We start from the raw sequence: 26,397 nt of genomic DNA on the forward strand, positions 1-26,397 counted from the left end.
AGAGGACTGTCACAGTGGACATGGAAACAGCTGATTCCCATACATAGCCTGGAGGGTACAATTTCACATCAAGTAGGCAGCGTATGGAGTTTTACAGGCAATGTTCAATGAAAAAATAGGTATAGAAGAAAGAAAACGAATCATGACCTATAGTTCGTTACCCTAAAAGTAATTTAAAAAAAACTATGAAATATGACTAGAGATACTTGGGAAATGTATAATTAGTAACTTTATTACACCTTTTTTTTTTAACCCTGCCACCTATTGAATAAGAATCAGGACATGTCCATATCCCTCTACCTTAATCGTGCATGTGCAAGGGTCTCAACCGAATTAGTGGGCCAGCCTCTACCTATAACCCATACTGATACATCTAAGTATGGTTTGCGGAAAGTGTTGTTGGTAGATAATATTTTACCAGTATTCTGCTTGGTACAATATTGACACAGGCTAAATTTAGCTGGGTAAACCACTGGGTGAGACAATCTCTAAAATTCCAGGTCTTTTCGGTGTTCCCAGCATTCATTGGTCAGTCTGGCTTGTTGCGTATGAGGGAGGCACCATAGCCGCAGACTAGTCTGAGTGCCCATGCTGACCCCTGATCATCAATGTGCTCATGTGGTGTCGGGTGAGGCAATGCTGTTACAGGGTCTGGTGGTATTAACCCTTGATTTGTCGTGACGTCAGAAGCTGTTGTATTGATCAGAGACTGTTATGTTAATGAAGTATACAGAAAATCTTTAGTAAAGTTAACGCTGTTTACAGAAGCTTTCCGGTTGTGGACAATCCATTATTACTCACTACCTCAAACCTATTATCATCTACCTCCCTATCGTTCCTGGGAGGGGCGGCGGTATGAAAAGCTTTATTGAGGAGCCCTCACCCTGGTGCCACGAATAGCAACGGTTAACAAGCACCCTTTAATACCCGCACAGCTACACTCCCATACCCTACATCCCCCAGGTTACCACATAGCTTTTTGGCGTCTTACGAACAGGATACGGGTGTGTGCCTCACGCTGTTGCCACCAAGTAAAGTGTACTCCCCCCTAGGTGAAAGACTTTATTAATGTATTGTGAATCTCCTGCTAAAATACAGGATGGTGCTGCTGGTGCAGTGTGCAGAGAGTGCACAAGAAAAGTAAGGGGGAGGCGAAAAATACTGCGGAGCCGCAATTCGCAGCACAAGGGGTTAAGGGCACAGCTAGTCCTTCCCGCGCGCGTGAGCCTGAAACTCCGCCCACCAAAGTCACCGGAGTCGGGGCGGCCATTTTGGCGGCGTCCCGGGCAGGAAATTTGCAGACAGACCTAGTGGGTGCAGAAACTCGGGCTGAAGATTAAAAGGGTTAAAGAACCGGCCCAGTGTAAAGTCCTGGTTGCACGCGATTCAACTCCCGATCGTCGCACTCAAGTTGCAGGTCAGCGCACTCAATTTCCAGATCAACGCTCTCAAGTTCGAGATCTACACACTCAAGTTCCAGATCAGAGAACAGCTACGTCTCTTAAAGGGACCGACGTTCCCGAGCTTCATTTAAAGGGACAATCCCGTTTGTCAAGATGTCGGATCCCACAGTGGCAGTACCACTTCCAGGACCTGCTCCACCACTGGACCCTGCTCCAGTGCCTGTCCCAGCATCACCTGCACCCCCTAGTCAGCAAGATGGTGATGCTCCAGTGGTTTCCTCAGGGGAACCAGTACAGCCAGCAGGGCAGGTCCAACCTGATTCATCTCCAGTCGCTGCTCTGACCTCCAGGGCACCTGCGGCTACTCCTGTCTTTTTGGGGAACCCTGTTCTCCCACATTATAGCGGGGATCCGTTTACGCTGAGAGACTTCAAAGAGAAGATATCCAGCCTCTTCGCTTTTTATGCTTTCTCCCCTCATCTACAGGTGCAGTTACTTACTGGACAGTTGCAGGGACCTGCATTGGAGGAAGTACCCACGTGGCCATCGGCCGACAAGGCTACAGTGGAGAAGATTTTTGAGGGGCTCTATCAAGTGTTCGAGTCTCACTCCCCCTCTGAGGTACGTTTAAGGTTGTATGAGCGACGACAGAAACCAGGTGAGACTCTTCGGGCCTATGCTGTGGCCCTGCAGAATGCATTAGAAGCGGTACAAAAGCTAGACGGCATCACGCCCAATCAGGGTAACCGGGTGTTGATGGACAGGTTCATAGAAGGGGCCCAGAATAAGTGGGATACAGCCCAACTCAGGATGCTGGCAGCTCAAAACCCAAATATGGCTTTTCCCGCCTTCAAGAGATTGGCCATTAAGGTAATTGAATCCAGCACCGAAGCTGAAGAAAATAGCCCCCTTTCTACTGAACCCTTGGGGGCCTCGGCCACGGCCCCAGCCATATCTACACCCCAGCCGACTGCTGTGTCACCTCCCTCTAGTCCCTGGGCTAATGACTTGCAACATGTCCGACAAGACATTGACCAGTTAACTAAAGCTGTGAAAGAAATGGTGGGGAGAACTAATTCCTCGTCCTCCAACGAGACTGCCCCTCATCCCACCAGGCCGCCTAATAATCCCCCTGTACGGCCCCCTGGGACTCAAGACTGTACACTGGAAGAGCAAATGCTGGGCTTTAAACGGGCATCCCCTGGGGGTCGAGGACCGCACTCCGGGAGTAATCAAAGAAGGTCCGGAATCAACCAGCACCAAAACATGACTCTCTATGTATGTTGCCCCTTGCCCCTATGTACAAATAGTAGTAGAAGGGGTTAAATTGCAAGCTTTGATTGACACTGGGTCCCAGGTGTCCACTATTCCCCATGGGGTGTTTTATAAGCATTGGGGTCCTGAAATGTTGTGTGCACCTCATGACGTAGATTTTGGTGTAATGGCAGGGAATGGGAAACCAGTACTCAAGCATGGCTACTGGGAGCCCACAGTGCAAGTGGGGGATCATGTTCTTAGGGGGCAAGGTGTTATTATTACTAGTGTTGTTGATGATCATGCAGCTGAGTTTATTCTGGGAATGAACATCATGAGACACTGTTTTGATGACATAGTTAACTCTTTACAAGCTTCTATTCCCTACATGTCACCCTCTGGCCGGAGAGCCGCGCAACACCACCTCAGGACACTCCAAGCTGAACGAAAGTTTGTCAATCCTCGCGGAGAGATCTGCTGGGTGAGAATTAAAGACATGCGGGCCGTCGTGCTGCAGCCACAGACAGAAACTATTATCTGGTGTCGAGCCCAACCAGGGGTGAAGAATCAAGAGTACCAGGCACTCTTGGAACCCATGCAATTGGAAGACTACCCTTTGGTATGTGCCGCAAGAAGCCCTGTCACAGTTCCGGTTTGAGTGATCAACCTCTCTCCGGTTGTCACAAGACTGGCCAAGTATACACCTGTTGCTCAGCTGCATCATCTGGACCCCCGAGATGTGATGTCTAAACCTCAAGTAGCCAGACAGTGGACTGCTCAGATTGCCCCGGGGGCCGACAAGGACCGGAAGGACCCCTGGTGGACTCAGTTGCAGATAGGTGACGACAAAACTCCCCCGGACCAGGTTGGAGGAGTCATTCAGGTGGCTAAACAGTTTCAAGCCTTCAGCAAACACCCTACCAACTTTGGCAGGACCACGATGATTCAGCATCGGATAATAACTGGGGATAGTCCCCCCATCATGGAGAGGCACCGGCCGGTTGCTCCTGCAATGTACCAGAATGTAAAAAAATTGCTGCAGGAAATGAAGGAAGCTGATGTCATCCGAGAAAGCCAGAGTCCTTGGGCCGCTCCTTTAGTCCTTGTTAAGAAAAAGGATGGAACTATTCGATTCTGTGTGGACTACAGGAAGTTGAATGACATCACCCATAAGGGTGCATACCCTCTTCCTAGAATAGAAGAGTCCCTCACCGCTCTGGGATCCGCGGCTTTCTTTTCTACACTGGACCTGACGAGTGGGTACTGGCCGAAGAGGATCAAGAAAAGATGGCATTTGTGACCCCGATGGGGCTCTTCGAGTTGAAGAGTATGCCCTTTGGGCTTTGCAACGCCCCGGCTACCTTTCAGCAGCTGATGGAGAGATGCCATGGGCACTTGAATTTTCAGAGTGTCCTTCTCTATCTGGATGACGTCATCGTCTACTCTTGGACGTACAAAGAGCATCTTGAACATCTCAGAGAAGTCTTCCAGGTCCTGATACAGCAGGGCCTGAAAGTAAAGCCCAAGTAAGTGCCACTTGCTGAAGCCCAAGGTCCACTATCTGGGGCATGTCGTCAGTGCTGAAGGTGTGCAACCCGATCCCGACAAAGTGAGAACTGTACGTGAAGTTCGAAGTTTCCTGGGGTTTGCCGGTTATTACTGATGGTTCATCCCTCATTTCGCCCAGATTGCCGGGCCTCTGACTACACTGTTACAGGGAATTGCCAAGGAGAACTGTAATGGGAGACTTCCTATACAGTGGGGGGAAGACCAAGAAGTGGCTTTTCGGGCTCTGAAGCATCTCCTTACTGAGCCTCCTATCCTAGCCTACCCCGACTACAGCCAGCCGTTCCGGTTATACACTGATGCCAGCTTTGAAGGCTTGGGGGCTATTCTGTCGCAGATGCAAGACGGTAAGGAGAGAGTCATCGCCTATGCTAGCCGACATCTTCGGGGTGCAGAGAAGAATGATGCTAACTACAGTTTTTTTAAACTCGAACTCCTTGCTCTGGTCTGGGCGGTCACCGAGAAATTCAAGGACTATTTGGCAGCTACGCCCTTCACGGTCTACACTGACAACAATCCATTGGCGCATCTGAACACTGACAAGTTGGGGGCCATTTAGCAACGCTGGGCTTCCCAATTGGCCAACATTGATTTCAATATCAAATACCGCAGTGGAAAGAGTAATGTTAATGCAGATGTGCTCTCCCGTATGGCCCCCGGGGAAGAGCCACTCAACCACTCAAGAAGGTGATGACCCTGGGCCTCCTAACGTACCCGAAGACTTGTACACTTAGAGGACTCTGCAAGACGAGAATAGGGTCATGGGAGACCTCTTGGACTACTTACTAGTGTTGAGCGGCATAGGCCATATTCGAATTCGCGAATATTCGTGAATATATGGACGAATATTCGTCATATATTCGCGAATATTCGCATATTCGTTATCTCCTCGTTTCATTTTCGCATATGCGAATTTTCGCACGCCAGTCTCACACAGTAGTATTACAGCCTTCTTTACACCACACAAGCTGGAAGCAGAGAGGGATGATCACTGTGATGTGTACTGTGAAAAAAATAAAAAATAAAAAAATAAGAATATTCGTAATTACGAATATATAGCGCTATATTCGCGAAATTCGCGAATTCGCGAATATGCGATATTCGCGAATAATATTCGAATTGCGAATATTCGCGAGCAACACTACTACTTACTGCAAAAGAGAGTGCCAACTAGGCTCCGCAAGGCGCAAGGGGACTTGGAATTGAAGCGGTTGTGGCAGCAAAGGAATCGTCTGTTCCTCCACAAAGGACTGCTATGTCGAAATTCCTTGGACCCAGTTTCTGGAGAATGCCTGCATCAGATCTTGGTCCCGCGAAGGGATGCCGCCATGGTTCTTAATGCTTATCACGACCAGTCGGGACACTTTGGGGTCCACAAGACCGAGGCCACTATCCGAAGAAGGTTCTATTGGGAAGGGATGCGTGGAGATATCGAGAATGTAATGTCACCAAGAATCCTCGCAAGGACGCAAGAGCCCCGTTGCATTCCATTCATACTGAGAGGCCTAATCAACTGGTTGCCCTGGATCACGTCAAGTTAGCCCCTACTTGATCAGGATATACCTATGCCTTGACTATGGTGGATCATTACTCCAAATGGGTAGTTGTTGTGCCCATCAAGGATCTTACTGCCAGGACGGCTGCTCAGGTCTTCTACAGCCATTGGATCCAACCCCTTGGGTGTCCTGAATCGGTCCTCACTGATCGGGGGACTGCGTTTGAAGCTCAATTGTTCCAAGAACTCTGTCAGTTTCATGATTGTAGGAAGCTCAGGACCACTGCATATCACCCTCAAGGGAATGGACTGTGCGAGATAATTAATCAGGTGTTTATTCACATGCTAAGGGCAGCATCTGTTTCGAAGCATGAAGAGTGGCCCCCACTACTGCCTGAACTGTTGGAAATCTACAATAATACTATCCACTGTTCCATCGGGTACACTCCCTTTTTCTTGATGATGGGCCGACACGGTCAACTGCCTAAAGATAGAGCCTTCGGCTTGTAAGCACCTTTCAACAACTCTCCTCAGGCCTCTTAAGAGGAGAATGAAGAAGCTAAGGATATTGTGGAGAAGAAAATGGGTGAGGCTCAGTACAGACAGCAAAAGGACTACAACCTGCATGCATCCGCTCAACCACTGCAACTTGGGGATAGAGTCTGGCTCCGAAAGTTTCCTCGGTCGCATAAGCTGGACTCTCTGCGGGAGACGGAGCCTTACATTATTACGGCCATGCCATACCCCGAAGTGGACGTTTATGAAATACAGAAGGAGGGATTCCAGCCACAGATAGTCCACCGAAATAGGATAAAGTTGTGCATGAAGGACGACTTGCCCGAGCCATCTCCTCCAGCTCCCTCAGAGGCAAGGTTGACAAGAGAGTATGTTCCAGGAGAGGGAATCCACCCTACAATGGATGTTCCACTGTTCTCCTCTCATCGCCCTACCATGTTCTTTGGGGTACAGTGTCCAGCTGCAGCACAACCGGCTTTGATTTCTTCACCTGGCACTGAGTGCCCTACAATGACAGTTCCAAGTGCTCCCGTGCTTGTACCAAGTCCTCCAGGACTTCCCTCACCAAGCCTGATGGGTCACGCCAGTCCTGAAGAAGATATGACTCCTGTTTCTAGTCCTCAAGAGGGTCCCACAAGGACCAAAGTTGCCAGAGAGTTGTCCTTTGAAGAAGTCCCTGAGAGTCAGGAATATGTGTTGCGTCGGTCTCAAAGGTCCATACAAGGGAAACTACCCTTAAGGTATCAAGACTGACCTTTCACACACAGTACTAAACACATAGTACTTTCCAAAACAACCACTTAAGTGTACTTACCTCACTTAAATTTAGTACACCAAACAAACAAAAATGTATCTCACACTAAAGTAAATGCCTTGGGAATTGTAGTTCATGTCATTTTTCCAATTCCTGCCACTGTCAAGTACACTAATTCACTGTTCTTATACGTGTGCGAGATGTTCTGCCTGGCCAGTAGATACTCTTGCTAGCTTAAAAATAATGCACGTATTTAAAGGTAACCTAGGAAAGGTTTATCTGTTGTGTTCTAGGGACAGGAGCATGTAGCCAGTAGACCCTAGTAGCCACCCTTATTGGTAGAAAGCCTCGGGCAAGCCAATATACTTTCAGTGTACTGAACAGTTAGTATGGCAAAAATGTATAGTGAGATTTCAATTGTCTAGTGAACCTAAATAAAAATGTATGGTGAGATTTCAATTGTCTAGTGAGCTAGAGAAGGAGAAAATGTTAAGTAGGATGTATTTCATGTGACTAATATCATCCTGTTACTAAATTCATGAACTAACCAACCCTGTTCGTGAGTTTACCCAAACTAATTTATGTACACCAAAAGTAAATGTTAAGTAGGTTTATAGGTTGTACCCGACCTTCACTTCGTCCCTCTGTCTTAGGGGACTGACGTCAAGGCCGACTTATCTTAATTAAGGGGGTTTGTGGTGTCCCGGTACCGTATTGCATCCAGTACCTAGTGTAGAGGTCCCCAAAGTGAGAGTAACTACGTTCAGGTAGGGTTCCTCAGGTGGGACAGCCCCTAGTCGCCTCTCCTTAAGTCTAACTTTAATGTTCATAAATGTAAATATTAATAATTATATCTATATTGTATAGAAATGTATAGTACTTACCTTGTTCAGCGTCGCAGGACCTTGGGTCATGTGACCATGCTAGTAACCTCTATGGCATATTGCAGGACCTTAGGAGGTCCTTGGGTCACGTGTTACCCACAAATCTCTGTAAAAGTGATTGACATCCGTTTGGACCAATTAGCGTTAGTCCAGCCCCTGCTCATATAAGGGAGCTGCGTCCAATTATCGCTCTCTTGGGTTGCTGCTCTCGTGGATGCCAGACTAACAGGACGGTGTGCTACGCAACTTTCAAAGACACGCTAGGCCTCAAAACCTACGGCCTCAGCAGAACCAAAAATCGTGAGTTTTACTCCAATTCCTGCTAATGCTAGACCGCAACTAATTCCCCTAAATCCAGTGGAACAGCGCAATAGACTAAAGAATGTTAAAGCTAAAGTCCCAACCATTGTCAATCTCCAAAAGGAAGCTGTTGTATTGATCAGAGACTGTTATGTTAATGAAGTATACAGAAGATCTTTAGTAAAGGTAACGCTGTTTACAGAAGCTTTCTGGTTGTGGACAATCCATTATTACTCACTACCTCAAACCTATTATCAGCTACCTCCCTTTTGTTCCTGGGAAGGGAGGCGGTAGGAAAAGCTTTATTGAGGAGCCCTCAATAGCAAGGGTTAAAAGGCACCCTTTAATACCTGCACAGCTACACTCCCCATACCCTACATCCCCCAGGCTACCACACAAATATATTAAAACAAGAAAGAAGAGCGCTCCATAGCGTAAAACCGCCACTCCAGCGTCCAATTTAAAGTGGTAAAAAAAAAACTTACCGAAGGCGGTTGTGTGAACTCCCACACAACAATGGTCTGCGTGGATGAGAGAGTATATCTGGTCTGCAGCCTCCCCGTCCTGGGCAATATTCAACAGGTGAGAACTTCCAAGGGGCGGTGGGGGGGTATCGGCGCTGGCCAAGATCGGACAAGTCCGGTGAGTAAAAGATTTTTTACTCACCGGACGTGTCCGATCTTGGCCAGCGCCGATACCCCCCCCCCACCGCCCCTTGGAAGTCCTCACCTGTTGAACACAAATATATTAACCCCTTAAGGACCCAGCCATTTTACACCTTAGGACCCGGCCATTTTTTGTATCTGACCACTGTCACTTTAAACATTAATAACTCTGGAATGCTTTTAGTTATCATTCTGATTCCGAGATAGTTTTTTCATGACATATTCTACTTTAACATAGTGGTAAAATTTTGTGGTATCTTGCATTTTTCTAACTTTGAAGCTCTCTGCTTGTAAGGAAAATGGATATTCCAAATAATTTTTTTTTATTCACATATACAATATGTCCACTTTATGTTTGCATCATAACATTTACGAGTTTTTACTTTTGGAAGACACCAGAGGGCTTCAAAGTTCAGCAGCAATTTTCCAATTTTTCACAAAATTTCCAAACTCACAATTTTTCAGGGACCAGTTCAGGTTTGAAGTGGATTTGAAGGGTCTTCATATTGGAAATACCCCACAAATGACCCCATTATAAAAACTGCACCCCCCAAAGTATTCAAAATGACATTCAGTCAGCGTTTTAACCCTTTAGGTGTTTCACAGGAATAGCAACAAAGTGAAGGAGAAAATTCACAATCTCCATTTTTTACACTCGCATGTTCTTGTAGACCCAATTTTTGAATTTTTACAAGGGGTAAAAGGAGAAAATTTATACTTATATTTGTAGTCCAATTTCTCTCGAGTAAGCACATACCTCATATGTCTATGTAAAGTGTTCGATGGGCGCAGTAGAGGGCTCAGAAGTGAAGGAGCGACAAGGGGATTTTGGAGAGTACGTTTTTCTGAAATGGTTTTTGGGGGGTATGTTGCATTTAGGAAGCCCCTATGGTGCCAGAACAGCAAAAAAAAAAAAAAGACACATGGCATACCATTTTGGAAACTAGACCCCTTGAGGTACGTAACAAGGAATAAAGTGAGCCTTAATACCCGACAGGTGTTTCACGACTTGCATATGTAAAAAAATTAAAATAAAATTTCACTAAAATGTGTGTTTCCCCCCAAATTTTACATTTTTGCAAGGGGTTAATAGCAGAAAATACCCCCCAAAATTTGTAACCCCATGTCTTCTGAGTATGAAGGTACCCCATAAGTTGTACTACGGGCGAACTACAATGCTCAGAAGAGAAGGAGTAATATTTGGCTTTTTGAGAGCAAATGTTGCTCGGGGGCATGTCGCATTTAGGAAGCCCCTATGGTGCAAGGACAGCAAAAAAAAACAACCACATGGCATACCATTTTGGAAACTAGACCCCTTGAGGAACGTAACAAGAAATAAAGTGAGCCTTAATACCCCACAGGGTTTTCACGACTTTTGCATACGTAAAAAAAAATTCAGTAAAATGTGTTTCCCCCCCCAAATTTCACATTTTTGCAAGGGTTACTAGCAGAAAATACCCCCCAAAATTTGTAACCCCATCTCTTCTGAGTATGGAGGTACCCCATAAGTTGACCTGAAGTGCACTATGGGCGAACTACAATGCTCAGAAGAGAAGGAGTCATATTTGGCTTTTTGAGAGCAAATTTTGCTCGGGGGGCTTGTCGCATTTAGGAAGCCCCTATGGTGCCAGGACAGCAAAATAACCCCCACATGGCATACCATTTTGGAAACTAGACCCCTTGAGGAACATAACAAGGCATAAAGTGAGCATTTAGCCCCCACTGGTGTCTGTCAGATCTTTGGAACAGTGGGCTGTACAAAATTTTTAATTTGCACAGCCCACTGTTCCAAAGATCTGTCAGACACCAGTGGAGTGTAAATTCTCACTGCACCCCTCATTACATTCCGTGAGGGGTGTAGTTTACGAAATGGGGTCACATGTGGGTTTTTTTTTTGCGTTTGTCAAAACCGCTGTAACAATCAGCCACCCCTGTGCAAATCACCTCAAATGTACATGGCGCACTCTCATATGGGGTATCTCCGTAGTCGGGAGAAATTGCATTACAAATTTTGGGGGGCTTTTTTCCCTTTTACCTCTTGTCAAAATGAAAAGTATAGGGCAACACCAGCATGTTAGTGTAAAAAATTTATTTTTTACACTAACATGCTTGTGTAGACCCCAACTTCACCTTTTCATAAGGGGTGAAAGGAGAAAAAGACCCCCAAAATTTGTTAGGCAATATCACCCGAGTACGGCGATACCCCATATGTGGCCCTAAACTGTTGCCTTGAAATACTACAGGGCTCCGAAGTGAGAGCGCCATGTGCATTTGAGGCCTGAATTAGGGATTTGCATAGGAGTGGACATAGGGGTATTCATATCCTCTGGGCGCTCCTGCCTTCACTTCCGGCCACGGCCGCCCTATGCACCATCGCCTGGGTCACGACCACTGGGCCTGCCGACTGCCGACCTCCTCCACTAGAGCCGGGGATCCCTGCGGCCGCCGTCTCCTCCTGCAGAGCCCGCCCGACGTCATCTCCTGGGGACGGGCCGTCACTCGCTCCATGACGCTAGGCCGCAGCTTCGGAGGGGAAGCCTCGCCTGCACTTCCCCTCCCTCGCCTCCTCGCCGACCCCCCGGACCTCCCCAACCACTCACCGCTGGTCACACCAGCAGCGGAGGCCGAGGGGCAAACGCTGGGACGCTGGACCGCGGGACCGGGCTGGGACTCAGCCTGGGTCTCAGCCTGGATGATGGATGAGAGCTCCGGCCACTCACCCTGGACTCCCGCACCATCCTCGGCTGTTCCGTCACGGGGACCAGAGGCACCGTACCAACGAGGCTCCTCCACTGTTCCTCCAACCAGCCGGGGCCCCGACGTTCCGCCTCCTCCCGCATCCGCGCCATGATGATCTCAATCATCGCCATGTGGAGCTCTTCACCACAAGGTAAGGTACCTTTTCCTTGTGGCTCTTTCCCGCAGGCTGGCAGCCCACCCCTCAGCCCTCCTTTATATACCCCTCTTGCTTACTCCTCCCCTTGTCCCTTAGTTGACCCAGCACAACTTATGCTGTGCCTAGCCCAGACCCCCCTTGGCATGTGCCCCTCCCTTACAATGTTTTCCAGTCCAGGGCTTCCTGTTCACACTGGGACACAGAACAGAAACAAACTGGACATCCCACTCCACAAATGGAGCAGATAGTATAATAAAGCCAAATAGACTACTAGCCAGCGGGCACACTCCACCGTGTGATCAGGAAATCAGGATGCTGACCCAGGTAGGAAACAAATAAAACATAGAACCCAAGACTAGAACCGGATGAGTCTGAAAAGACTTCAGGATACCAAACAGGAATTATAACAAACATAGCACAGGTAACAAGCAAGACTAACACAGTGTTAACACAGACTAAGCAGAACTGACATACTTAAAGGGGTACTCCAGTGGAATTTTTTTTTTTTTTTAATCAACTGGTGCCAGAAAGTTAAACAGATTTGTAGATTACTTCTATTAAAAAAATCTTAATCCTTCCAGTACTTATTAGCTGCTGAATACTACAGAGCAAATTATTTTCTTTTTGGAACACAGAGCTCTCTGCTGACATCACAAGCACAGTGCTCTCTGCTGACATCTCTGTCCATTTTAGGAACTGTCCAGAGCAGCATATGATTGCTATGGGGATTTTCTCCTACTCTGGACAGTTCTCAAAATGGACAGAGGTGTCAGCAGAGAGCACTGTGCTCGTGATGTCTGTTCCAAAAAGAAAAGAATTTCCCCTGTAGTATTCAGTAGCTAATAAGTACTGGAAAGATTAAGATTTTTTTAATAGAAGTAATTTACAAATATGTTTAACTTTCTGGCACCAGTTGATTTAAAAAAAAAAAAAAAAATAATAATTTTTCCAACGGAGTACCCCTTTAATCTTAAAAACTGACAGATGTAACACAGACTAAAATCTACAATAAACAAAACTATTTAACCATGGCTAAAAGTGTCTTCACACCTTGCCCACGCCTTTAGTAGTGAGCTTCTCTTTAAGGCAAGGTAATCCTCGTAATTCTCATGGGGCTTTTGTAGTTTCTGGAACAATAGACTATAACATCCAGTCTGGATCTCTGACATAAACTTTACTTCTTGATTTAATGTCTGGATCCTTTTTGAGGCTCCGTTCTAGATCCTAAAGCTCGGCGGGGCGTAGGCGTGACACAGGGTGAAGTGCTGTAATTAAGGGCTTCCTGAGGTTCTTTGCAGCTGTGGAGGAGTGAAAATCTAAATAAAGCTTTGTGTGAGCCGGCAGCTTGTGATCACCAGATGTGGGTGTTTATTGAGCAATGTTACACATAGCAGTGTACAACCAGCCATGGTGACATGGGCAGCTAGTAATCTGATCACACTGCCCCAAAACGGAGGAAATCCCTATTTCCTGAGACGCACAACTCTCCTACAGGTCTGGACCTTTACGACATCACGTAAACAAAAACTGCCATTACGTGTCCTTCAATTGTCCTCTTCTCGTAGACCATTTTCAGACCGTCCCATGTAGTTTGCAGTCATTGGCGCAGTGATGCCAGAATCCTCTATACTTGGCAAAAATCATCCAATTTGACCAAGGGTTCTCAAAGATCCAACACAAATTCCTCCAATGTAGGCAGAGTCAGAGGCGCTTGAAATCAAGGTAAAGGCAAAACTTCTACTTTATTCCCACAATGCAACGCGTTTCGCGGAGGTTCCCGCTTCATCAGGCATCTGATGCCTGATGAAGCGGAACCTCCGCGAAACGCGTTGCATTGTGGGAATAAAGTAGAAGTTTTGCCTTTACCTTGGTTTCAAGCGCCTCTCTGACTCTGCTATATTGGAGGAATTTGTGTTGGATCTTTGTCTGTGAAAGGTGGAGCGGCTGCTGGAACTTCATATTATACGCATTCTGATGCATGGTTGTACTTGGACGCAGTACAACCCTCCTTGGTAAGCGCAAATTCATACTCTGCGTTACCTGTACACCCTGCGATATCACACCAAGGAGTGCATCCTGCTCTGTTTTTTTATTCAAGGATTCTCAATGACATTATTAAAAACACCAATCAATTCTTTCATACAGTGATTCCTCAACTTACAATGGCCTCAACATACAATGTCTTTTCCGGACCATTGTAACTTGAAACCAGACTCAACATATAATGCTAAGGACAGTCCAGATCTGCGAAACGTGTCAATGGCTGGAAGATCTGACCAATTAGAATGGACATTTTACTGGTAAAACCCCTGTATTATTGAAGTGTATACACTGACTGGTGTCTGGTAGCGCCCCCTACAGTACTGGGAGGTATTACATGTTTTGTACTACTTTTAACCTGTGCCAGGGTTAGCTGCCCCTTTGGACACCAAGTAAGGGGCTGTTCCATTTTACTTTTTTAGGACATTGTGTACTGTACAGGTCACTGAAGAAGCTCCTGTCCTCTACATAGTCCAGTGTTTTCCAACGAGGGTGCCTCCAGCTGTTGCAAAACTACAACTCCCAGCATGCTCGGACAGCCAAAGGCTGTCTGGGCATGCTAGGAGTTGTAGTTTTGCAACAGCTGGAGGCACCCTGGTTGTGAAACACTGAAATAGACAGTGATTACAGCTCCCAGCAGATCTTTCTTACTTTTATATGTAAGGATTTGCTTTATCTATATTAGTTATCTACTTATTTATCTTTAATCCTCACTTTTTTTTCCTACTTTTTGGATGACATTTTGGTGGCTTCAGGATCAATTACCAGGTTTCCAGAGTTATGGTCTCAACATACAATGGTTTCAACATACAATGGTTGGCCCAGAACCAATTAATATTGTAACTTTAGGGACCACTGTGTTTGCATCACTTATGTATTTTAATGACAAGCAATATAGCTTCCAACTCTGAAAAAAAAATAAAGAAGAAAAAAGATAGGAACGGATATGGGAGGGAGATTCGCTCATCTTCTGCCACAACCCTCTTCTCCACAGCCATTGATCTCCTCTTTATGGCATTGCTCCTCCTGGTCTACTCACAAAGCAGTGCATGCCAAAGTTCTTCTTCCCCAGCCAATGTCCTGTTTCCCCCAAGCTTTCGAAGGATCTTATTGCTGTTCCCTGGTTCATGTGAGGTGCAAAAAGGTTCTACAGGTCTGGTTACTGACTTTTTGACCTGGCTGGTTCCTGACCTCATATTTATGTCTGCCTCCTGTCCTTTGACTGCTCGTGAGTGAGTGCCGCCTGCCTGACCATGCTTCTCTTCTTTTGGAAAGTGCGGTTGTTGCTAATAGAGACTCTCAGGGTAGCAACCAAGGGATTCTCTGCAGCAAAGTCCAGATGCTTGTATTGGGAAGAGTACCTTTTATGAAGTAAACCTTTTATAATGATTATAATAAGTCACTTGACTAGGGGAGAGTAGAGTTACGATACCCTTGCACCCTGACTACCCCTTTTTACTTACCACCATCCCCACCAATAACCACAGACTCTTCGTATGGTGCTAAGGCCACAGTGGACCAACCGTTTTATTAACAAAATAACAATTATATACCATTTTACTCTTTTAATAAACAACAACAAAATTAAATAACAAAATAAATAACAGAATTTCCAACACCTGATCCAGGGTTAACATAACCTCCCATCCAAAAATAAATAACCCTCCCCATTCTGGAAGGGGACCTGAAGGCAGCTTCTCGTCCAAGCACTGTCTCCTACTTTGCCCTTGGTCGACCATCACCTGACCCAAGGGCACCACCTTTGGAGACCCACTCTGTCCCTTCCGCTAGGGACCCCCATGATTAGCTGGCTACCAACCCAGCTCCCCCCGGCCATTATGACCAGGGCCTCCACCATCCTTCCAGCATGCCTCCAAATCCCCCTCCAGCTCACGCCGCCGTGACATAACAAAACCAAGTCCCCCAACGAAAACAAACCCCCAAACCATGATTACCAGCTCAAAGGGCGGGCAAGAGGGACACGGCTTCTCTCCCCGGAATGACTCCTCCTCTTCCTGTTCCTGCAAACCCCCAAGTCCCTTGCCTGCCTAGCTCCTCCCACCTTAACTCCTCTTCCCCCCAGCCTAGCTCAACCTGTTAACCCTATGTCCGCTACCTACACCCCCTGTCATGTGCCCCCTCCTCTCCCATTTTGTACTTTCTGGGGACTTTCTTACTAATACCCAGAAAATGGCCTGGTTCTGTATAACCATGCGGCTCCATCCCCCACAATCTCCAGCCCCTGTAGTGTGGTCGGATGTCCATACATTGACGGCTATGGAGGAGCCTGTTGTGGAACACATCACTTGGCAGAGTGATGGGTTCATTACACGCTCCTTTATAGCTAGCCGTTTTATGGACGAAGGAGCAGTCTAGCCCCAATGAAGGAACCGGTAATTGTAGGAGAGCTGTACAGTTATACAGAACAGTGCTGTAGTGAAGCCTCGAGGTATTAATATAATCATTAGTACAGGTTGCAAAAAACTCATAAAAGGTGTCCAACCCCTTTAAATTCTGCTCTTTGATTTAGCCCAAAACCTAATTATTTATAATCCACAAGATCCACATCTGTCCAGGTAGGTATAATGTTCATGATATGATGGATAAGTAAGAAAGTCCCTACAGAGCTTGGTCCCACATAGGGACTCATGTGCCAGGCCCACTCAGGTCTTTACCAGTACCAGGTTTCAGCACAATTAACCAGGGTGATCAACTGGAACAGGAATTCCTCTCTCAGAAAAATCTGAATTGGGGTGTAAGAAATGTCCTGCTTTACCACTAGGGCTATGGTCACATGTTGGAATTTCCGCACGGATTTCCGCATGGAAATTCTGCATGTGTTTACAGCCTTATAAACTTCAATGGGATTTTGCAGTCCTATTCACATGGCAGAATTCACGCATTGGTCTTTCTGCTGCGGAAATTCTGTATTCCACATTGCGCATAAAGAAAAGGTCCTGTCCTAAATTTTTACAGAATTCGGATGCGGAAGCCCATTGAAGTGAATGGGGAATTCATGTGATAGGGGAATTGATGGGGAATTAATGCAAATTTCATGTGGAATTCGCACAGATTCCGCATAAAGTTTAACAAAAGCAATAAAAGCAAAGCACCTTTTTCCGTGCACGGAGAATTTGTGTTGGTGGCTTATCTTTACCAGAACATATGGGTGAGGTGGTGAAAATCCGTCATACCCGATACTTCTTTCCGGGGACATCATCTGTTGGGGGAGAGTTGGGAGCCCTCTATACAGAGGATATGGCTGACTTTAGTCTAATGCAGTGGTCTTAAACTCTGGCTCTCCAGATGTTGCAAAACTTCAACTCCCAGCTGTTGGCTGTACGGGCATGCTGGGTGTTGAAGTTTTGCAACATCTGGAGGGCCACAGTTTGAGACCCCAGGTCTAAGGTTTTTGGGCACCCTTACTCCACCACAAGGTCAATGGAGCCGATGCATGTATTACTCCCCTCCCTAAAGGTCTATAACAGACTCCGCGAGTCTGTCCCGGGTCCCGGTCACCCTCATTCCGGGACAATGCAGTGTCCCGGAATGATCTGAGCCCGTGAGCCGCCGTCGGTTTACCTACCTGCCCTGGTGCCATCGGAGCGGAGTCTCTTCTTCCGGGGCCGCGCGGATCCTCACTGTCATGTGACAATGTAACGTCACATGACAGTGACGTCGCCGGCCTGCGCCTCAGTCGAGGAGCGCCGCCGGGAGAGGAAGACGCCACGCGAAGATCTGGTGAGTATGTAAAGTACATTACTGGTGAGTATGTAAAGTACATCACTTGACAGCGGGGTGTTCACCCCTCACCCCGCAGCAGCGTTAATGCTGCCGCGGGGTGAGGGGTTAATGATACCGCTGCCATGGGATGAGGGGTAACTTAACCCCTCACCCCATGGCAGCAGCAGCGTTATCGTTGCCGCGGGGTGAGAGGTTAACGCTGCCGCTGCCATGGGGTGAGGGGTAACTTAACCCCTCACCCCATGGCAGCGGCAGTGTTATCGCTGCCGTGGGGTGAGAAGTTAACGCTGCTGCTGCCATGGGGTGAGGGGTTAAGTTACCCCTCACCCCATGGCAGCGGTAGCGTTAACCCCTCACCCCGTGGCAGCATTAACCCCCCTCGCCCAGTGCATTAAACCCCCTCTCCCCAGCCCACCCCAGGCCTGGGCCCCAAAAAAGCCCACCCCAGGCCTGGGCCCCAAAAAAGCCCACCCCAGGCCTGGGCCCAAGAAAAGCCCACCCCAAAAATATATTTTACATTGTTAAGTGAAAGTCCTTTTTTTCTTCAGATTGACAGCTGACTGCATGATCCTGTATATATATTATTAAGGTAAGAAACAATATATGCAGTGTTATATTTGTTTTAAATGTCGCAATGGTTTTGCGGCTTCCAGTTTTTTTTTTCTTCGGAAACGGGTCCAAGTGGCTCTTTTTGTCTTAAAGGTTGCAGACCCCTGGTCTATAACATCCCTCATCTATTGTTCAGTGGGTAACTGATCATATAGAACTACTACTATGACACAAAACAATAAAAATCCTTCAGCAGTTGATATATACAATATACGTATATATATATATATATATATATATATATATATACATACATACAGTATATATATATATATATATATATTTATAGAGGTAGGTATGTGGTATGTGTGGTAGCTTGGGGGTGTAGGGTATATGGCGTGTAGCTGTGCGGTGACTAAAGGTTTTTATAACCCTTTCTACTCGTGACGCCAGGATGAGGGTTTTCTCTGTATGCTTGTCCTACCGTCACCTGTCCCAAGAGCGATAGGGAGATAGTAAATAAATGATTGCCCACAACCGGAGATTTTCAGAAAACTGTCGGAACTTTTACTGCAGCTTTTATGCAGACTTAAACAGGAACAGTCCATATAACAGAGTCTATCTGAAGTTTGACAGCTGGTTGGGACCTCGTGAGTTTCTAGAGCTTAGGAGATTTATATGTGCTGTTCCACTGGATTTCGGGGATTGATATTAGGTCCACTAGCTTTAGCGGGGATTGATATTTAAACTCACGGTTTCGCAAGTTGCAGAATTTTCAGGCTTCAGGCCTGGTCTTGTCTTTGTAAGTTGCACGGATCTACTCTGTCTCTCTGCTTGCTTTGCAGCTCAGGAGCAAGAGAGAGATCATTGGCTGCAGCTCCCTTATATGGGCAGGGGCTGGCCTTAACCCCTTAAGGACTCAGGGTTTTTCCGTTTTTGCACTTTCGTTTTTTCCTCCTTACCTTTTAAAAATCATAACCCTTTCAATTTTCCACCTAAAAATCCATATTATGGCTTATTTTTTGCGTCGCCAATTCTACTTTGCAGTGACATTAGTCATTTTACCCAAAAATGCACGACGAAACGGAAAAAAAAATCATTGTGCGACAAAATCGAAAAAAAAACGCCATTTTGTAACTTTTGGGGGCTTTCGTTTCTACGCAGTGCATATTTCGGTAAAAATTACACCTTATCATTATTCTGTAGGTCCATACGGTTAAAATGATACCCTACTTATATAGGTTTGATTTTGTCGCACTTCTGGAAAAAATCATAACTACATGCAGGAAAATTTATACGTTTAAAAATGTCATCTTCTGACCCCTATAACTTTTTTATTTTTCCACGTACAGGGCGGTATGAGGACTCATTTTTTGCGCCGTGATCTGAAGTTTTTATCGGTAGGATTTTTGTTTTGATCGGACTTTTTGATCACTTTTTATTCATTTTTTAATGATATAAAAAGTGACCAAAATACGCTTTTTTGGACTTTGGAATTTTTTTGCGCGTACGCCATTGACCGTACGGCTTAATTAATGATATATTTTTATAGTTCTATAGTTCGGACATTTACGCACGCGGCGATACCACATATGTTTATTTTTTATTTTTTTTACACTGTTTTATTTTTTTTATGGGAAAAGGGGGGTGATTCAAACTTTTATTAGGGAAGGGGTTAAATGACCTTTATTAACACTTTTTTTTTACATTTTTTTGCAGTGTTATAGGTCCCATAGGGACCTATAACACTGCACACACTGATCTCTAATGCTGATCACTGGCGTGCATTAACACGCCTGTGATCAGCATTATCGGCGCTTGACTGCTCCTGCCTGGATCTCAGGCACGGAGCAGTCATTCGTCGATCGGACACCGAGGAGGCAGGTAAGAGCCCTCCCGGTGTCCGATCAGCTGTTCGGGACGCCGCGATTTCACCGCGGCGGTCCCGAACAGCCCGACTGAGCAGCCGGGTCACTTTCACTTTCACTTTAGAAGCGGCGGTCAGCTTTGACCGCCGCTTCTAAAGGGTTAATACCACACATCGCCGCGATCGGCGATGTGTGGTATTAGCCGCGGGTCCCGGCCGTTTATTAGCGCCGGGACCGACGCGATATGATGCGGGATCGCGGCGCGATCCCGCTTCATATCGCGGGAGCCGGCGCAGGACGTAAATATACGTCCTGCGTCGTTAAGGGGTTAAGCTCATTGGTCCATACCATATGTCAATTCTCCTTACAAAGGATTATGGTCTGACATGTGACTATACCGTGTGACCTCGGAAGGTCCTTAAGCATAACCTTAAGAAGTAACACTAGTCACATGACCTAAGGTCCTGCGACACTATATATACAATTAAATATACAATTACTTATACTTGTAAACATCATAAAATTAAAGAAGGAAGAGGCGACTAGGGGCTATCCCACCAGGAGGATGCTACTGGAACGAAGTAACTCTGACTTTGGTGACCACCATACAAGGTACGGTATACCATACGGTACCGGGACACCACATATGCACTTATGAGGGCAAAAAATGCGCTACTGTATGCTTAATGAACGTATTGGAGTAAAACACCAGCAGGTGATTACTTTTGCCTGGACTTTCACAGTATCTAGGCCCTTGACAGATCAACAGTGGAGTGCCCCTTTAAGTGGAAGGACTACAAGTCTAAGAATACCCCTAAGCATCTATTAGCTAATTAATATATCTTTATTCTATGTACAGCAATATTAGGTCCTTGTAGTATTTATTAGGAAGTTTTTTTAATATCTGTTTTAACTGTTTATTATTACCATTTGGTCAGAGGGCCCTGTGACTATACCAAAAGGTGCATTTTCTGTATTTGAAGAAATATTTGATCTTCTATTATCCATATAACCTTGAGCGCCGCAATTTATTTATGATATTGTCCTGAGGGGGTTAAACGTTCCCTGTGGTCCTGCAGGCAGTAGGTGGCACATAAAGCAGTGGCACACAGGGAAGCCTGGCGTCTGGGCTGCATGATAATGAGGCATCTGTAATGCAATCCCTGACATCAGCTCCCAATCTGGACAGCCAGGACTCCCTCACTGCTTCTTGGCCTTATATGGAGAGAAGCAAACGGCAGCCTCCGATTGGCTGAGCTGGAAGAGCGCACAGAAAGTAGAAGGCTACATGGGGAGGCAGAGTAGGGTGGCTGGATGAATGAGAACAGCCTGGGAAATCTGTCTGCAGATATTAATCCTCTGCACAACCTGTCTCTGGCCCATATCAGATTGTTTCCTCTACCCGTGGTCACACGCTACAATAAACATCACAAGAAAGGACAAAGGAATGACTCCATAAATAGACCATGGAAGCAGGAGGGGGATTCGGATGCCCTTTGCCAGCTAGTCAGCAGTATTATACAACCACAGTCAGATCTGCAGACTACACAATGATAGAAACGTGGATCTGTGACAATTTATGGAATTCCACCCTAAACCTAGCCTTAAAGGGGTACTCCGGTGGTCAACGTGTTTTTCTGTTTTTGACTTACCCTATTTGTTTTGTTTCATTTCTATTCTTGTTGTTTAGCCTACTCTATTTCCGTTCTTTGTTGTCTTTTTATCCCCCACTTTGTTTTCCTATCTTTGCTTCTATTTCCAGTTTCTTGCTGTGCTGACAACTACAAATCCCAGCATGCCACATGCCTTGCTGGTTAGGGGCGGCTCCTTTTTTGTTTGTTCCGCCCTTTACCAACCCTATTATTTTTCCGTCTCGGCCCCCTTATACACAACACACTAATAGAATCAGCCCTGGTTGGATACACTGGCATACACACACAAAAGGGACTACAACTCCCAGCATGTGTCATTCAGGAGTCTTCAGTCTGTGCTATAACACCAGCATGCTGCCTCTGTAGTCTCCTGGGGGTTGTAGTTCACCACACCTCTGTAGGGCATACACCAGTGTTTCCCAACCAGGGTGCCTCCAGGTGTTGCAAAACTACTACTACCAGCATGCCCAGACAGCAAAAAGCTGTCCGGGCATGCTGGGAGTTGTAGTTTTGATACAGATGAAGACACCCTGGTTGGGAAACATTGCACTTTGTTTGTAATATACTGAATAGGCTAGACCAGTGTTTCTGAATCAGTGTGCCTCCAGCTGTTGCAAAACTACAACTCCCAGCATGCCCAAAGGCTGTCAGGGCATGCTGGGAGTTGTAGTTTTACAAGAGCTGGAGGCACACTGGTTTGGAAACACTGGTGTAACATGATGTGTATGTGGAATAGGCTAGGCCAATGTTCTCCAACCAGTGTGTCTCCAGCTGTTGCAAAACTACAACTCCCAGCATGCCCAAAGTCTGTCCAGGCATGCTGGGAGTTGTAGTTTTGCAACAGCTGGAGGCACACTGGTTTGTAAACACTAGCATACACACATAACAGGGACTACAACTCCCAGCATGTGTCATTCAGGAGTCCCTTCACCTTCACACATAGAAATCATCCCCAGTCCAAGATTTATTCCCCCTGCAGTCTATACATCCCCAGCCGTGCACCTTGTTATCCTCCCCTTCAGATAACTCTTATCTTCTGTCTTCTTTCAGTGCAGACCTGCGTCCTCAGAAGTCCGTCCTCTCTCTCCCCCTGCTCTGGCTTCTTTCTCTCATGCACACCTGCATCCTCCGGGAGGGGGAGATGAGGGGGCGTGGCTTCTTTTGTTCATGCACACCTGCGTCCTTCAGGAGGGGGAGATGAGGGGCGTGGCTTCTTTCTCTCATGCACACCTGCGTCCTCCAGGAGGGGGAGATGAGGGGGCGTGGCTTCTTTCTCTCATGCACACCTGCATCCTCCGGGAGGGGGAGATGAGGGGGCGTGGCTTCTTTTGCTCATGCACACCTGCGTCCTTCAGGAGGGGGAGATGAGGGGGCATGGCTTCTTTTGTTCATGCACACCTGCGTCCTTCAGGAGGGGGAGATGAGGGGCGTGGCTTCTTTCTCTCATGCACACCTGCATCCTCCGGGAGGGGGAGATTAGGGGGCGTGGTTTCTTTTGTTCATGCACACCTGCGTCCTTCAGGAGGGGGAGATGAGGGGCGTGGCTTCTTTCTCTCATGCACACCTGCATCCTCCAGGAGGGGGAGATGAGGGGGCGTGGCTTCTTTTGCTCATGCACACCTGTGTCCTTCAGGAGGGGGAGATGAGGGGCGTGGCTTCTTTCTCTCATGCACACCTGCGTCCTCCAGGAGGGGGAGATGAGGGGGCGTGGCTTCTTTTGCTCATGCACACCTGCGTCCTTCAGGAGGAGGAGATGAGGGGGCGTGGCTTCTTTTGTTCATGCACACCTGCGTCCTTCAGGAGGGGGAGATGAGGGGCGTGGCTTCTTTCTTTCATGCACAACGGCATCCTCCGGGAGGGGGAGATTAGGGGGCGTGGCTTCTTTTGTTCATGCACACCTGCGTCCTTCAGGAGGGGGAGATGAGGGGCGTGGCTTCTTTCTCTCATGCACACCTGCATCCTCCGGGAGGGGGAGATGAGGGGGCGTGGCTTCTTTTGTTCATGCATACCTGCGTCCTCCAGGAGGGGGAGATGAGGGGTGTGGCTTATTTCTCTCATGCCATTCTGAAAGAACAGAGAAAAAAAAAGCCATGACACGTTGTCCATAGCCTTATCCTAACATGGCCGATGTTGTGGACAACAGCAATAGATCCAACACAGAACTACAGAACTTCCTGGCCCACAAAAAGGTAAAAAAAAAGACACATGCTGCACAAACATATAATACATGTAAATTGCAAAAAACATGAAAGATGCAATATAGCCAAAAATCTTAACCACCGGAGTACCCCTTTAAAAATGTTATTTTGCACTGTTTACCCACCCCAATAAGACAGTCCTGATTTCTGAAAGTAGTCAATTTTTACTAGTCCCCACCACATTTCCAGTCAGGAGTAAATTATTACTGTACTGTCAACAAGGACGGAGCAGCCTGGTCAGTGGTCTTACGTAAATACAAGAGGGCACAAGCAGCATGGGATGTATGTGCAGAGGTTGCCGTCTATGTCTCGGATGACATATGCAGTAAGTGCAGGCGAGGAAACAGTGGACAAAGGCTTTGGATGGGCCAAATGCATCCTATGGATGTAAACCATGTGTTGCTGATTGAACATTAAAGGGGTTCTCCACCTTAAGGTGATTTTAGTACATACCTGGCAGGCAGTAATGGTCATGCTTAGGAAGGATCTGCGCTTGTCTTGGGGCTAAATGACTATGCTGTGAGATTACCATAACACTGTAGCTAGCTTTTTGTGAACTGGTATTTCCTGTTTGAGTTTTCTTCTTTGCCTACAAATCCCATAATTCCATTTTCCTCCCTCCCACACATCAGCCACCCCACCCATTGAAACATAAATGAGCTGCATCCATTCAAAAGACCTGTGGTTTTCAATCAGAGTGCTTCCAGCTGTTGTAGTAGTTGCAGATTGATCTCTCTCCCACCAAGCGATCCCTCCACCCATTGAAGCAGACAGGCTCCCTGTCATCAGCTGACTAGTGAGTAAGGTCTCTGCCACATTGTAAGCTGGGAAAAATCTGAGACAACAGTCATTTTGTATGCTGTTAAAAATAAATATTGGGGTGAAAATCACAGAAGAATTGTGAGAAAACCGTCACACACAGGTACAGACACTATACTATGAACTGCACTAACTTTACAGCCGCTGTAGCATAGTCAAATAAAAAAAAATCCTGGAATACCCCTTTAATTGTATTCCAGATTCGTGAGTACATAATTTACTGGCAATTACAGCAAATCTGCATTATTATGCATAGATATATCCCCTCCTGTTTATTTCTTACTACCTATGTAGGGGTCATCGTAGATTGGTCATATCAACCATAATAACCCTTTAGGTTTCTTCCAGATTTGGTGTTGGTGCAGTGTAGAATCTGTTATCAGTTTCACCTGCACAAACCTGTTGGAACAGACAGGTAATGCAGGTGACACTGAATGATGACAACATGGGCGGAGCTTCGTGATGTCACCGCTGCTGCTTCTCTGCTGGGTCCCACTGCTAGCAAACAGCAGCGGTGACGTCATGAAGCTCCGCCCATGCTCCATGTCAGCCCCGAAACGGAAGATGCAGAAGAAGATTATGGGAGAACCAGTGTACAGAATGGGACCGGGTAAGTATTGTTGTCATCAGTGTCACCTGCACTAAATGTCTGTACCAACAGGTTAGTTCAAGTCAAACTAATGACAGATTTCCTTTAACGTTCAAGTTTTTAATTGCACTTATTGAATATAAAGCCAAGACCAGATCCTAAATGAAGGATATGTATAAAGAAAAGACTGATAGAATATATAATCCTAGCACTCCTACTATTTGTATGCAAAATTGTGTCTTTATTCACAAGATGACACTAAACCCCAGGGCCAAAGCCCGGGGTAAAAAAACCCTATTGCTTACCCCTAAAAATTTACTTTTATTTGATACAAGTAAAAGGTCCCAAAACTGAAAAATGTTAAAACTGATACCGGGTGTACCTAGTGCTTATAGTATCAAAATAAAGAGAATAGTATCCACCATTTCTCCAGAAAGGTAGCCCTGCAGTGGCTAATCATATGAAAGTTAACACACTGGTATCGCTTAAAAACAAAACACTATTGCCGCCTCTACATGTTTCGCCGCCTCCGCGGCTTTTTCAAGAGGCAATGGTGGCAATGGCTTTACATATACTTTACATTGCATGGATCCCTCAACAAACGATGGTTTCAACGAACGATGGTCCATTTGGAACAGATTACCATCGTGTGTTGAGGGACCACTGTATGTGGGCAGAAGATTGTTTGTGTCAATTGTCTTTTCAACAAGCGCTGATTTATTATACTACTTCAGTACTTGTATACTCATATCAAGCAATTGTCTGCCAGTCTTAAAGGACCCTAAGGCTGCATTCACACATTCAAGTTTTTTACTGCAAATATTGAATACACTATTTATGAACTGTTCCTTGCTTCGGATTGCTATTAAATTGAATTAAATTGCTATTAAAAACCTGAACGTGTGAACGCACCCTTCACAGTATCACTATTTACATCTCGCTATTGGATGTTTTGTACCTGGACTTGCAATAAACCCAAACAATTAGATTGTTCTGGACTTTTTCTCTACTGGGATCAAATTTATCAAAACCTGTAGAAAGGAAAAGTGGAGCAATTGTCCATAGAAACCAATCAGATCGCTTCTTTCATTTTTCAGAAACTTTTTTTCAAAATTAAAGGGGTACTCCGGTGGAAATTTTTATTTATTTAAATCAACTGAAGCCAGAAACAGATTTGTAAATTACTTCTATAAATTTTTTTTTAA

The sequence above is a fragment of the Hyla sarda genome, chromosome 11 (assembly GCF_029499605.1).
Source record: "Hyla sarda isolate aHylSar1 chromosome 11, aHylSar1.hap1, whole genome shotgun sequence".
NCBI lineage: Eukaryota > Metazoa > Chordata > Amphibia > Anura > Hylidae > Hyla > Hyla sarda.